Source organism: Aquila chrysaetos, chromosome 5 (assembly GCF_900496995.4).
Source record: "Aquila chrysaetos chrysaetos chromosome 5, bAquChr1.4, whole genome shotgun sequence".
Classification (NCBI taxonomy): Eukaryota; Metazoa; Chordata; class Aves; order Accipitriformes; family Accipitridae; genus Aquila; species Aquila chrysaetos.
Window position 1 is genome coordinate 66981429 of NC_044008.1, and position 12398 is coordinate 66993826.

The 12398-nt window shown below is 55.4% G+C and overlaps 1 protein-coding gene across 6 annotated transcripts in view; it reads left to right on the plus strand.

Moving 5' to 3' along the window:
* The window catches only part of SEPTIN9 (septin 9), a 145804-nt gene that overhangs the window by 96788 nt on the left and 36618 nt on the right, over positions 1-12398 (plus strand). Inside the window, exon 1 of one of the 6 annotated variants that reach the window (XM_030014684.1) lies at positions 9983-10003. The exons of the other annotated variants lie outside the window; for them this stretch is intronic. The gene's annotated coding sequence lies outside the window, so the exon portion shown is untranslated. Of the gene's footprint in view, positions 1-9982; positions 10004-12398 lie in introns of those variants that run through there. 6 annotated transcript variants of the gene reach the window in all.

Genomic DNA, 12398 nt, shown 5'->3' on the forward strand with positions numbered 1-12398 from the left:
GGTTTGGTTTTGTGGGAAATGTGTGGGGAGAGCTGGTCAAAGGTGGGGGGCGAAGTGTCAGCGGAGTGAATTTCAGCAGAACGTGAGTTGGGAAAGCACTGGTTTTGATGAAATGTTTGCTACCAGTTTTTCTGCTACCTTCCAGCCCGAAGTGAAAGGCGAAAGTCTAAAATAGATAATCAGGATCTGACTAGGTCCCATTTGTTTGGGGCTGGAGCGGGACCTTCCGCATCTGTCAGCGGAAACCACGTTGAGTTATTGGCTTAATCAGAGGCAATTTAATTCTTCTAGCCCGGATGATTTCCCTCTTCGTGCTGGCTGAGCACCATCTACCTGGCCAGGCAGGGAATAGCAGCTGGCTGGCTGGCCGTCCAGGACAAAGATGCACAAGGGTAGAAAAGAAATAAGAGTATTTTTGTGCAGGCAGCGTGGGGAAGGGCAGGCAGTGAGGAGGGGAGGGCAGCGGTTCTGCGGAGCAGGGTGGTCCTCTCTGGAGCTCTCTGATGGGCGTCACATCTTCGGATGCAATTCAGCTCGCTGGGGATTACTGCCCTGTTATGGAAAGCTTCTCCAAACCCCAGTTTGTTGGCTGGAGCATGGAGATTTAGGTAATCTTATTCAAAATGTTACCAGTTGGCTAAAAATTACCTAGCCGTGTGGCTGGGAGCCCGCAGTTGCGGTGGAGGAAGGAGGTGGGAGCTGCAGGGCCGCAGGCAGACCAAGCAGGGTATGGTTTGGGGCTTTTCTCTGCAGCACCTTGGGCTGGTCTGAGCTCACTCACACTGACTTCCTCCTAACAGTCACTGAGAACATAAAATTGCTCATAATGGAAGAAAAATTAGACCTCTTACACCCATGCTAGGACCTGAGTCACTTTTGGAGGCGTTGTTCCAGCTCCAGGAGCAGAAGCAGAGCATGTGGGTGCCCTCTCGGGCAGGTTTACCATGAATGGAGCATTATGCTGTGCTCTGAACATCCTCCTCCCTGCCTTTCCTCCTTGACCCCTTCTTTTCCTGCACCATTTCATGTGGGGCGGTGGGAGCCCTGGCTGCTCTGCGGGAGCGAGACCGTGAGGGAGTAGGTACCATCCTCAGCAAGCAGCTCTGCCTGGGGAGCTCGGTAATGCAGATTGCTGACGCTCACCTTTCACCATGGCACATACCCCACTAAACCCTGAGCAGCACGGCTCTTGGGGCTAGGGATTTGGCTAGGCACACCGTGTTTATTTTCCCAGGTTTTTCCATGGCGCGCTTTTCCCCGGGAAAGCGTTGGTCAGCAAACTTGGGGGAGGGGAAGATGAGGCTGATTTAAATCCCAGAAGTAGTTACAGCTGGCTGAAAGCTGTGTATGCAGCCCTGTAATACATCAGTGGTGCCCACTGCTCTTGCACAATGTGCTGGGGCTGGTTAAAGCTCAGGGAGTGCAAGCCAGCCCTGGTCCTGGCGTTGCTTTGTGCAGGCAGAGCTATGGGGGGCAGGAGCAGAGGGGTGGGCTGGCCGGGCTGTGCTGGGGCTGCAGGACCGGAGGGGTAGATGCTCTGGCTGGTTGGGGGCAGAAATACAGTTATTTGCCTTGGAGCAATCCCCACTTGCCCGTGTGGCTGCAACACTGTGCAGGGACCAGGAGGGTGGTCACACAGAACAGGGCAGGGGATGAAAAGGCTTTGCTGTCCCAAATGGTGCTGGGTCGAAGCCCGCTGCTGCCCTGCTCGCCATGTCCCAGAGCAAAACCTCATGGATGGAGCCAGTGAAGCAAATACCCACGCAGCATCCTCGGGTCCATGGGGCTCCAGGTGCTCTGAGGGAGGGCAGATCGAGGGGAAATCACTGGAAAAGGAAACATCCTTCTACAAAAGTGTCCTGGAGCCCTTCAGGCAATTCAGCGTCCCAAGCTTCTGCTGAGCAGCTGTGGTGAAAATGTGGGTCTGCAGGAAGGAGCGAATGCCGCTGTGTACATCACTACACGGTTGATTTATTTTTCTTCTTCTTGTTGGCTGACCCCCGGGGTCCCCCTCCCAGCCCTTCCCTCTGTGCAACTGCGGGCCGGCGTGTCCCCGTGCGGGACGTGCCCTCCTTCCCACGGCTCCCGCAGAGGGACGTGGAGCCCTGGGGCTGCAGCAGTGGGAGAGGCACAGAAAGGTTTGGGAAGAGGTTTGGAAACGGCTCATTGAACAGCTCCGTGTGGGGCAGAGGGCAGTGCTTGTCTCGCCGGACCACAGGTCCATAGGGAGGCCAAAGCTGATCACTCAGTTTGTCTTAAGTCTGAAAAGAATGGGCAATTTGGGGCCCAGGGAGCAAGTTTTAACAAGTCTCCATGAGACTCTGGGATCTTGCCTTGCCCAGATGTTGCGTGCGCTGCCCCGCAGAGGGAGCGGGATGGGATGGGGAGGGCAGGGACATCCATCCCACGTCGGGTAGAGTGGGGCTGTGCTGGACCTGCCCATGGCCCCCGAGGGCTAAACCCAGCACCCAGCCTTTGCCCTCGAAAGGGTGAAGACCAAGAGAGCTTGGCCTGGCCAAGCTGTCAGAAGTTGGTACTCCTCGGTCCTCAAACATAAAACCTGTGAGATGAAAAGAGAAGCAGCAGATATTTTCATGCCTTGACTTTGCATTCTTGTTTCTCCTGCCTTAGGCTTTGCCTATTTCCTGGTCCTGGCAACCTGGAGGGCTGTTAAAGTGGTTATTTTAAGGAAGTTTTCCAGAAGCTCCAGGGTCTGTGTCCTGGGGCTCTAGGAAGAGTCTGGTGGGATGTGGATGCTGGTCTCTGTTCACCAGCGCACAATGTGAAGGAGGGGTGCCGGGCTGTGGGGTTTTTGACTCTTCTGATAGACACAGCAATACCTGGTGTGTAACCTCTCTCCTACTAACAGGGACCCCTTGCTGGAGCTGAGGTGCTTCATGCATCGTTTGGGTGGAGGTCTTGCCAGCAAATGAGTTACCAGGGCCATAAAAGACCACAGGAGCATTGCAGTGGCTTCTTCTCCTAGCCCTTCTCTCCAGCAGGGTTGTCTCCTAAAATTCCCTTCGCTCGCATGATGGAGCTGATTTATAATGGGGGTTAGAGGAGCTTGAGTTGTCCAATGTCCTGGCAGGACATGGCTTTCCTTGGGTAGAAGGCTTTCCCTTGGTGAGGTTGGAGGCACTGCTGTTTTCCCTATTGCTCTTCATCTAAAAAATAAGTTTGCACCCCAGCCCTGGCTTGAATGATCCCAGACTCTGGATCCACGGTCTGTTCTTGGAGGCCTCAGTGATGCTTTTCCTGCTGGACCAAAACCAGGACCCTCAGGACTGATGGTCAGTGCCCCAAGAGTGCTCCTGGTGCTGCAGGGATGTGGGGGGAAAGTGGGGGGACCTGGGCCCCCAGGGACATGCTGAAGTCAGCAGCACTCTCTGCTCTTGGCTACAAGAGGGTGTGAGAAATGAGAGCTGTATCCTGCAGAACTGAAAACCTCAAACCTAACGGGGCCCGTGACCTTTAAGAGGCTGCGAGTGTCGCAGAGCGAAGCCACTGCCTTTATCTGCAGATCGCAGCCTGGGGAGGAAGGTGGCTTTGAGCGGTGCTTGGGTCGCCACAGGGCTGTTCTGGTTTCATGGGGTGATGGGGCTCAGCTCAGCAGCTGCTTGGTGCTGACTGTGTTGAGACAAGGGTTTGGGAAGCTGGTGGGGAGCATGGCGCCTGGTGCGTCGGAGCCAGGGATGCATGTTGCTGTGGGTCAGCGGGTGCTGCCTCCCCTCCTTGGGTACTCTGGGGGACCCAGTGGGATTTGCAGTCCGGAGCATCCCGTCATGAGGTTCTCCAGTCCTTGTAGAAAATGGAGACAAGACTGGGGGGCACCCTTGGTGTCCTGTAGGTTTGTGTCCAGGAGAGTTGCTCTGAATACATCCCGTAAAAGGCTCTCCTTCCACTGGACCAGAAAGTATGATCTGCTGTTACGATGTTAGGTTTGTGGGTGCTGTAAAGCTAGGGATTATGTGTAACAGAGCCAAACAGGTACAAATGAACCCTAAAATCAAAACACGCGCCAAGTGTATATGGTAGGTCTGAAGAAATGTTTCTTTTATTCGTGCCTAAAGCCAAGCTCTGCTTTCTTAGAGGTGACCATCTCCCCAGCAGCTCCTGTGATGGTTCCTGATGACCCATTGAGAGCTTATTCAGTAGCAGCTACTAATTTGGGTGTCTCCACTTCCCCAGCAAATGCAACCATCTGCCTTCCTGGCCTCCATCACGCGTGCGTGGACACCATGCTCTCGGTCCTGAGTGCTGGCCTCAGTCTACATATACATAATGCTGCGTAGGGTGGAGTGGTGATGGTGAGACCTGGGTGTAGGTGCCAGGTGTTTCATTCCCCATTTGGTATGATTGTGGTGCAGGTCTGCCCCTAAACTTCTCTCAAATATTGGTGCTTCTATACATGTACCAAAATCTCTTGGGGAGCATTACAGCCTAGTTGGAATTAGGTGCCTAAATACCTTTTAGGATGTATGTCTTGGCTCTTCTGTGTCTCTGAACACAGCACTGCTGCATCACCCTGATTCTGGAAGAGCATCAAAACCCAGGAAGTGCCCTGTCATGGGCAGTGGGATGACAGGAGTAGCTGGGACGGGGGAGGAAGGAGCTGGATGCTATGCTGGCGGCCTGAGAGCTCTGGTGGAGTTAAGTGGGATTATTAGTCTTTATAGAGCCTCAGGGCCTGCCTTGGTGTTGGGGTGGTGCTGGACGAAGATGCCCAGCACGAGCATTTTGGAACTGGGGTAGAAGCTTGCATTGCATGTCCAACACCATCGGTGGCTGCACCCAAAACCCAGGTGTCCTTCAGCAGAGCTTGGCTTGCCACAGCTTGCCCGAGTCCTGCTGCTGCCGGGAGCACGCAGGGGCCGGGCCAGGCACGTCCCCTCGCCGTGTGTGCGTGGGCAGGGGCACAAACACCCGCTGGGGAGAGCCTTTTCTAGGAGAGGACCATGCACAGACTGTGGGCCATCACGTGCCTGTTCCCCTGCCCTGCTGCTTTTTAACCCCTCTAGGCATAAAAGGAGGGCCTTGGAAATATTAGCGTGGCTTCTTTCATGTTGTGATGGAGCCCATCGCAGGCAGACCTCATGTTACAGCTTAGCATGGCCGACTTGGTAGCTAATTTGCTGTAGACACCTTCTGTATTCAGTAGGAAGAGAGGTGTTTCTCCAAACAGCAGATTAGGACATCCCAGCTCCGGGTCTGCCCCCCCCCGCCCCCTTTCCTATTTCTCTCTCCAGCAGTTAGGCAGCTTGAATCCATCCAGCCCCTCATGCAAACTCCTCCTTGAGCTACAGGATGTCCTGTGAGATTACTGAGCACTTGAATGAGGGACTTCCTTAGCTTGGCGGAGGCTGAGCAGACCCCAGAGAGCTCCCGTGCCGGGGGAAGAGCCCGTTGCCAAGTCGTAGGAGGAATTCCCACGTTCCCATTCCTTCCCGCTGGCTGCCAAACGCTCGTCCTGTCTGCGAAAGCTGATGTATTTGGTTGGATTTAACCTTTGCTCAAAGCAGTGAATAAGAGAGAACTTTTACTTTTGGTTTCTGGGTGTACATTCTCGATTCAGCGATGGTTTTGTATGCGCAACACGATTCTGTGGTGGGAAAAGCTGGAGGAGAGACAGAAAGAGACTTCGCTTGGGTGAAGTCCTTTATAGCAGGGACTGGGAGCCTGCAGAGAGATTACCCTTCCTTCCTGCTCTAATGAACCCCCCCCAGCCAGGCTTTAGGTGTCAGCCAGGCCTTACCGTTTCAGTAGAAACAAAAAGGCAGCCCTGTGGGATGCGGGATTTCTCACGCCCGCGGTCGCTGCAGCTCCTGCCCAGACCCATGGACACGCACATGCTCCCGTGCTTTCCCTGCCGGCAGCAAGCGTGTCTGACTCCGGCAGCGGGGAGCAATGGAGTTTCAGGGAAGGGAAATGCTCTTTTTCATTGCTGCTTTTCATGTCTATGGCAGAAGGCACTGGACCCTCTTTTTATTTTCCGGTTTGTCTCCTATGGTATGAGCCCCAGTGACACCGGTGCTAGTGATTGCCACCAGTCACGTAATCAGCAGCACCCAGCACTGTCAAAGTGGTGTGTGAATCACAGCCTGGCCATCTCTGGTTAAGTAGTAAGTATGGGGATGACCTGGTTTGGGGAACCTGAGAATGACTCAAACCTCAGCTCCAAGCTCCCAAACCCAGGCAAAGGAGAAGAGAGAAAACCAGCAGGTCCTGAGACTGCCTGAATTCATTTTCTGAGGACATCAGCCATGGCCCCCATGTGGGATGAGGAGGAAGAAACCATGCAAAGAGAAGAGAGGTCTCTGAAATCCTGTGGTGAGGTTTTTGGGCATCACATAGTTCTACAAAGCTGAAGATGGTCCAGCACATTACCTCCTAACTTGGACCTCAGTATTTGCCAGTTGAGCCCTCCGTGCTCACAGAGCCGCAGCGAGCCGCAGAGAGACTTCGCCGCAAATGCAGCTCCGTGGCCACTCGGCACGGCGAGGCGCTCCCCCTCCTAGAGCAAGCGTTGAGTTGCGTCACGCTGGAGATGGACAGGTCACCGGTCTCGGCTCCACTCGCCGTGAGCAGATGCGCCCCATCACCTTGCACCCAGCAATGAGCTGGAAGAAGTCGCCCGGATCGAGGTCGGCTGTACGACAGGGCAGTGCGTGGTCTCCAAAAAGCTGGAATGTCTCCAACGTGATAGGATTTGGTTCTAATTAAACGGACGCCCGTGTAGGTGACCCCGGGGCACTCCTCCCAGCGGGCAGCCCCGTAGGGGTGGGGAGAAACTGCTGATGGAGTGAGGCACTTGGTTAGGAGAGTTTGCTTTGGAGTGGGCTTGCAGTGGGACCCTGGGGAAGCAGCTTGGAGAGGTTGAACCTTGTGTTTGCTGTTCCTGTGCTAGCAATTCCTTCTTGGAGCTGAAGCTCCAGGGGAGCAGCAGAGGCAGGGGCAAAACTGAAGTCTTTTTTGCTGTGAACATGTGGAAATCAGAGGCTTGTGACCCACTGAAGAACAGGAATTGGAGTAATTGCCCCCCAAATGACAAGCTGTTTATTATAGGAAGTGCAGCCCATGGCACTGCAACCAGCCCAGGGGTTATGACCGGTGCCATAACCCCATGGGCTTTTTCTTCTTTTTTGCATATCTGTGTAAATCTCTGCTCTCCCATTAGTGCCTGCCCTCAGCACTCCCTGAAAATTGCCCAAAAATTCCATCTTGGTGCAATTTAGGATACGCTCCAGCCTGCCCCAAGAACATCTGGTATCTGTGCATCGGGTGATATTAATCACAGCATGAACGCGGCCAAGTGTTAAACGGCAGAGCCCTCCCACCTCCCCCCTGCAAATGAAGGTTGTTTCAATGTTCCAGCAATAAAATTAACCTAGCAGCCCGGGCAGGCGGTGATCTGGCAGGAACAACTGCTGTGTGGGTTGAAGGGATGAAGAACGCTCTTAAATGGGCCAAGAAACCATGTGGTCCTATGACTTTTTGAAATCCCTGCGGTGTTTGAAGCTATTTTCTAGTCCTCCTCTTCTTCTGAATCCACGGCCGTTCCTGCTGCGTCTGCAACTACTCCCTCTCGCCTGATATTTTGTGCTGAGGCTGTTGTTGTTTTGGGTGTAAATCCTGCTCCCTGTTTCCGGGAAGGTAAACACCCCTCCCTCACCCTGCTTTGCTGTAGAGATATCAAAGTGCTTCGCAAAGGGGGAGAGATGTTGTTTCTGTTTTGCAGATGGAGGAACGGAGTTGCAGAGGCTGCTGAGAAACGCGTGTGAATCTGCTCACTTGGAGGGTGCTTGTGTTTTTGCTCCAGGACACTTAGTGGCTTCCTTTAATGTTGGGCAATGAGCAGACAGGACTGGCACAGGGAATATTTTTATTCCCCTTTTCCTCGGGTGACCACACGTCAGACAGTGGGCAAACCCCCATCAGCACCATGCTATTCACGTTGCCCCCAAAGGAGAGCCTGGCTCAGATTTGCCCCAAGTTCCCCAGTCTGTGGCTGAGTTTAAAAAAAGAAAAAAAAGAAAAAACAAACAAAAAAAAAGACAGAAAAAAAATCAAAACTATGTCTCAAGTGCAGTCGGCGCCTTAACCACTGAGGCTGCTGTGCTTTCAAGGGAGGCAGCCCCAGTACTGCTGCATGGGAGGGGGGGGGGGGGATAACTCTTGTGTGATGCCTTTGATGTTGAAGGCTTTTACCCGCGTTACCCGGGGAGAAACTCGAGTGCTTTTCATGTCTGGTGGTGAGGGAGGCAGAGAGCCAGGAGGGATTTGCTTTGCGAGACCTTTACGAAGGGAATTGAGCAAAACTTCAGAGGCTGGGGGGGAGATTCGCTGGGGCGGCAGCTGAGATAGGTGTTGAAGCATCCTTGGCTCTTGCAGACGCCGAGCAGCGTGCGTTGTCCTCCTCGTAATCCTTGGCTGAGTAAGTCTCTCCGCCTGAGCTCTCCCCAGCGTCAGGGAATAAAAAGCTGTGGCAAGGGCTGTGCTGGGGTCTCCCCAGCCGTGTCAGAGGGGAGTCGTGGAGCAGGCAAGCTGGAGCACTGGCTGTGCGATGAGTGCAAGGGAGGTTGAAGGGTAGGGAGGGGAAAAATAGAGCAGTGGCTTAGCAAGGGGAAAATACCAGGGGCATGATGCAGGCATCGGCGCAGGGGCACGCTTTGTCAGGGCCTGTGCTAAGGGAGGAGGCAGAGCCGGCTGTGCTGCCTGCTCCAGTTCACCGTGGGATGGGGATGTGCTGGGCTGTGTTTCAGTGCTGGGGCCGGAGCAGGCAGGGAGCAGGAGAAGGGAGTCACAGCGGCCGGTGCTGGGTCCTGGGGGTGAAATGGGACAGCAACAACCCCAACGTGATCCAGGCAATGGGGATTCCCTGGGGTGTCGGCTCCCAGCGGGCTGGGACCCCGCTGCGGGCAGGCTGCCTTGGCCCAGCTCCCGCAGCCCTGCAGTGAAAAGGGACCCTGGTTGCTGATGATGCCAAGCAAGGGTGAGTGCTGCCTGTGAAAGGGTCTGTACTGAATTTGGGAGCCCTGTCCCAGCCAGGTGGGCCACGTGTAGTAGTCTGCGTCTGCGCAGGCAGTGGGAAGGGGCTGCTGCAGCTTTGCCTGCCTGGCAAACGTGTGGCTGTATCAGCTTTGCTGGCTGCGTTGGAGGTACTCTTGCATTACTTCCCCTGGGAAACACATTTCTGTAGCATCGCGGTGAGCGTGTCTGGTGATGTAAGGGAGGGCTGGCAGCCCGTGCTCGTCTCTCTCCTCGGTTTCTGCTCTGGAAGTTGGTTGTGAACTGATGGGGAAAGAACCTCCTGATGTTTGGTGGCCCTTTGTCCTGATGAACACTGGGGAACACCCATGTCTTGAGCATCCTTGTGAGCGCTGGTGGGTGGTGCAGGGCACCAGACCAACGAGGCAGCAGCGGAATCCTCTCCGCGGCCCTTTTCTGTAGCTCTCAGTGCCCACGTGGGAAGCGCTCCCCAAAAGCAGCTTCCTGCTCTCCCTACCTCACCCATCCTGCCCCAGTGCACACGCAGCAACCCCCAAACCCAAGCTGCAGCTTGTGCCTGGGGAACGTGTCCCTGCCTGCGCGGGGGGATGCGCTGCAGGGTGTGCTGGAGGCACCCACAAGCCCTGGGGACACCCTACCCGCCCCCCAAAAAAGAGGCAGGGGGATGAGGGCTCCCAGCTGCCTGTCAGGGGAGGTCTGATCCCTTCCAGGAGGGTAGATGTTCGGGCTCTTGCCCCCGGAACCCCCGGCCCCGCGATGGGGGGCTGGGGGGTGCCGGCCGCTCGCTGTCCCCAGCAGCGCCGCGGGTTGCCCACGCGTGGGACAGCCCAAGAGGAACGGGACTCGCCTCCCCCCGCCCCGAGAGCGTCTCCCCCGGCTTTTCTCTTTAATTGGCTCTTTTGAACCAGCCCCGTCCAACCCCCTCCCTCCCTCCCCCCCCCCCCCCCCCCGCCGCCTCCGGCCCCGGCCCCGCGCGGGAGCTGCGGCCGCCCGGGTGAGTGCGCGGGGATGGGGGTACCCGGGGATGGGGGTGACCGGGTGGGAGACTGGGGGTGTCCGGGATTGGGGGGGTTGGGGGGTGCAGGGCCCGGCCCCGCAGGCAGCGGGGCTGCGGAGCCCTCGCAGCCCCGCGGCGGGAGGAAGAGAAGCGGCGGCGGCCGGGCGGGCTGGGGCTGGGGGCGGCAGCCGGGTCACGCCGCGCTCCGGTCTCGCGTGGGTGTGTTGTGTGCGGACACCGCGCTCCCCGCCCGCAGTTTTGTTCCGTGCTGTGTCGCAGCATTGTAGCTGTGCAAACCGTCCCAGCTGGGAAGCTTGCTTCTCCCCCTCCCCCCGCTTTTTTTTTTTTTTTTTTTTTTTTTTAATTTTAACGGCACCTCCTCATTCTTCTCTCGCCAGTCGTGACGGCAGTTTGCACAGTGATCGTGGAAGATTGGGAACATGTATGTTTAAGTGACACAGTGGGAACCCTCTGGACTTGCTAAGTGCACAGATTTTCTTGCGTGCCTTAGTCCGGCAGAGGCTGGGGGTGCAGGGCAGGGGCAGCCCGGGCCGTGTGCGGTGTGTGCCTACAAGAATCGCTCTTTTCCCCTTGTACCCCGATGACCTGCTGTCACTAGGCACCTTTACACCCCTCACAGGCAGCCGGTGGGGGGGGGGTTCTGCTCCTGCCTGTGCTGTGACCCGCTGGTCCTGCCTGCAGGCAGTCCCTGAGCAGGAAGGGCTTCACGCCAGAGGATTTCAGATCAGGCTTTTTATATCCATCCCTGGTGTGACCACACTTCATTCAGGGGAGAAGCATCCGGGATGGATCTGGGCTGACGTATTCGGGGCCGAGACTATCTCTGGCTCTGTGAGGGCAGATCGGGGGGAGCAGCTGGGCTCCAATGGGGCCAATATTGCTGCGCCGTGCCGTGGCTTTCAGTGTACACCGAGCTGTCTATACAGGGTTTCTTGGAGATTTCATAGTTTAGGGCCAGAGGGCACTGACAGAGCGTTGTGTCTGCCCTTCCATAAATCGCAGGTCGCTCCACCTCACCCCGAAACCCCTCTTTGGAGCCACAGACGTTCAGCCCTCCATGAGCTGAGCAGCCGCGTGCCCTGCACAGTGCGCTGGGCTCGCTCCCACTGCTTTCTTTCAAGGGTGAACTTGCACAAACCAGAGGAGCGCAGGAACATCCCGCTGTAGCACCAGGCAAGTTTTGGGTTAAATATGCCTTGTGTTAAGCAAGTTGCTTAATTTTACTGAATTCCCACTGCCGTGGATGATGGGGGCGGCAGATGGAGCAGACCAGTGGTGCAGCTTTAGGGTGGGAAGAGATTTTACGCTGCTGTTAGAGATGGGCTGGCTGAGGGTCCTGGTTCTAATGACCGTTGGTTGGTTTGACTGAATTCCCCTGCAAGATAGGTGGGCCTGGGCCTGGTGATGGGAGATTTGCATGTGCAGACAACGCTCCACTGAGCTTTGGTTTTGAGACGAGTGGTGGCTCAGGCACCACCCTGTAAAAAAAAAAAAGCAAGAATTGCGATTACATATGAACCCCTAAGCATGATTGCCCCATCCAGGTGTGATTCCAGATTGTAGGATACAGCATCCAGGAGGAGTACAGCTGTCCAGGGTGTGTACCCTGCTTACAGCCCCGCTGTAAGGGCATCCCGAGTGCAGAAAAGGACATGTTGGGGTAGAAAAAATATGTTTGGAGCACATGGAGGACCACGATAGCCTTGGAAACTGTGACCCTTTCCATGCTTTTGTAGTTGTAGTCCAAGATTTTCCATGTTGAGAGCAAAATACCTGTGTGGCTCTGGGGCTCGTGGGTAGCTCGATGGTGGTATATTGAATGTGTTTGACCTTACAGCCATTAAGCACATATATCCTCACTAGTATACGCTAGCCATAGCTGGAGGTATGCAGGTGTGGCGGGGTCTAATGGCTTGGTGGCTAATAACCCGGCAGCGGCGGTTCCTGGACGCCTCTCCATAGGGAATCTAGACTTCCTCTCTCTGAGCACGGTGGAATTTTTATAGCCTGTGGTTTTAAATGCTGTGATTTCCGTATGGCTGTGATGCTACATCCAGCCCTGTCGAAGCTACGCTGGGGCTGGGCGAAACCTGTGCTGGAGATGTTGGTCCTTGGGTAATGTGTCTGAGCTTTTCTCAGGTACACTGGAAAGGCTGGGCTGGGAAAGGGAAGGACAGCTCTCCTGCCGGGTGCTGTGACTTTACGTCTGAATACAACTATACTTTATTTATCTCTAAAATTTGGTAGGCACTTTGTGGAGAAGCGTACGGTAAAGCTACCTCGTTTGTTAAAAAATAACAACAAAAACTGGGCTGAAAGAGTTAATCCTGCAAATACAGCTCAGTGGCATCCTAGGAGTGCCTGTCCAAAA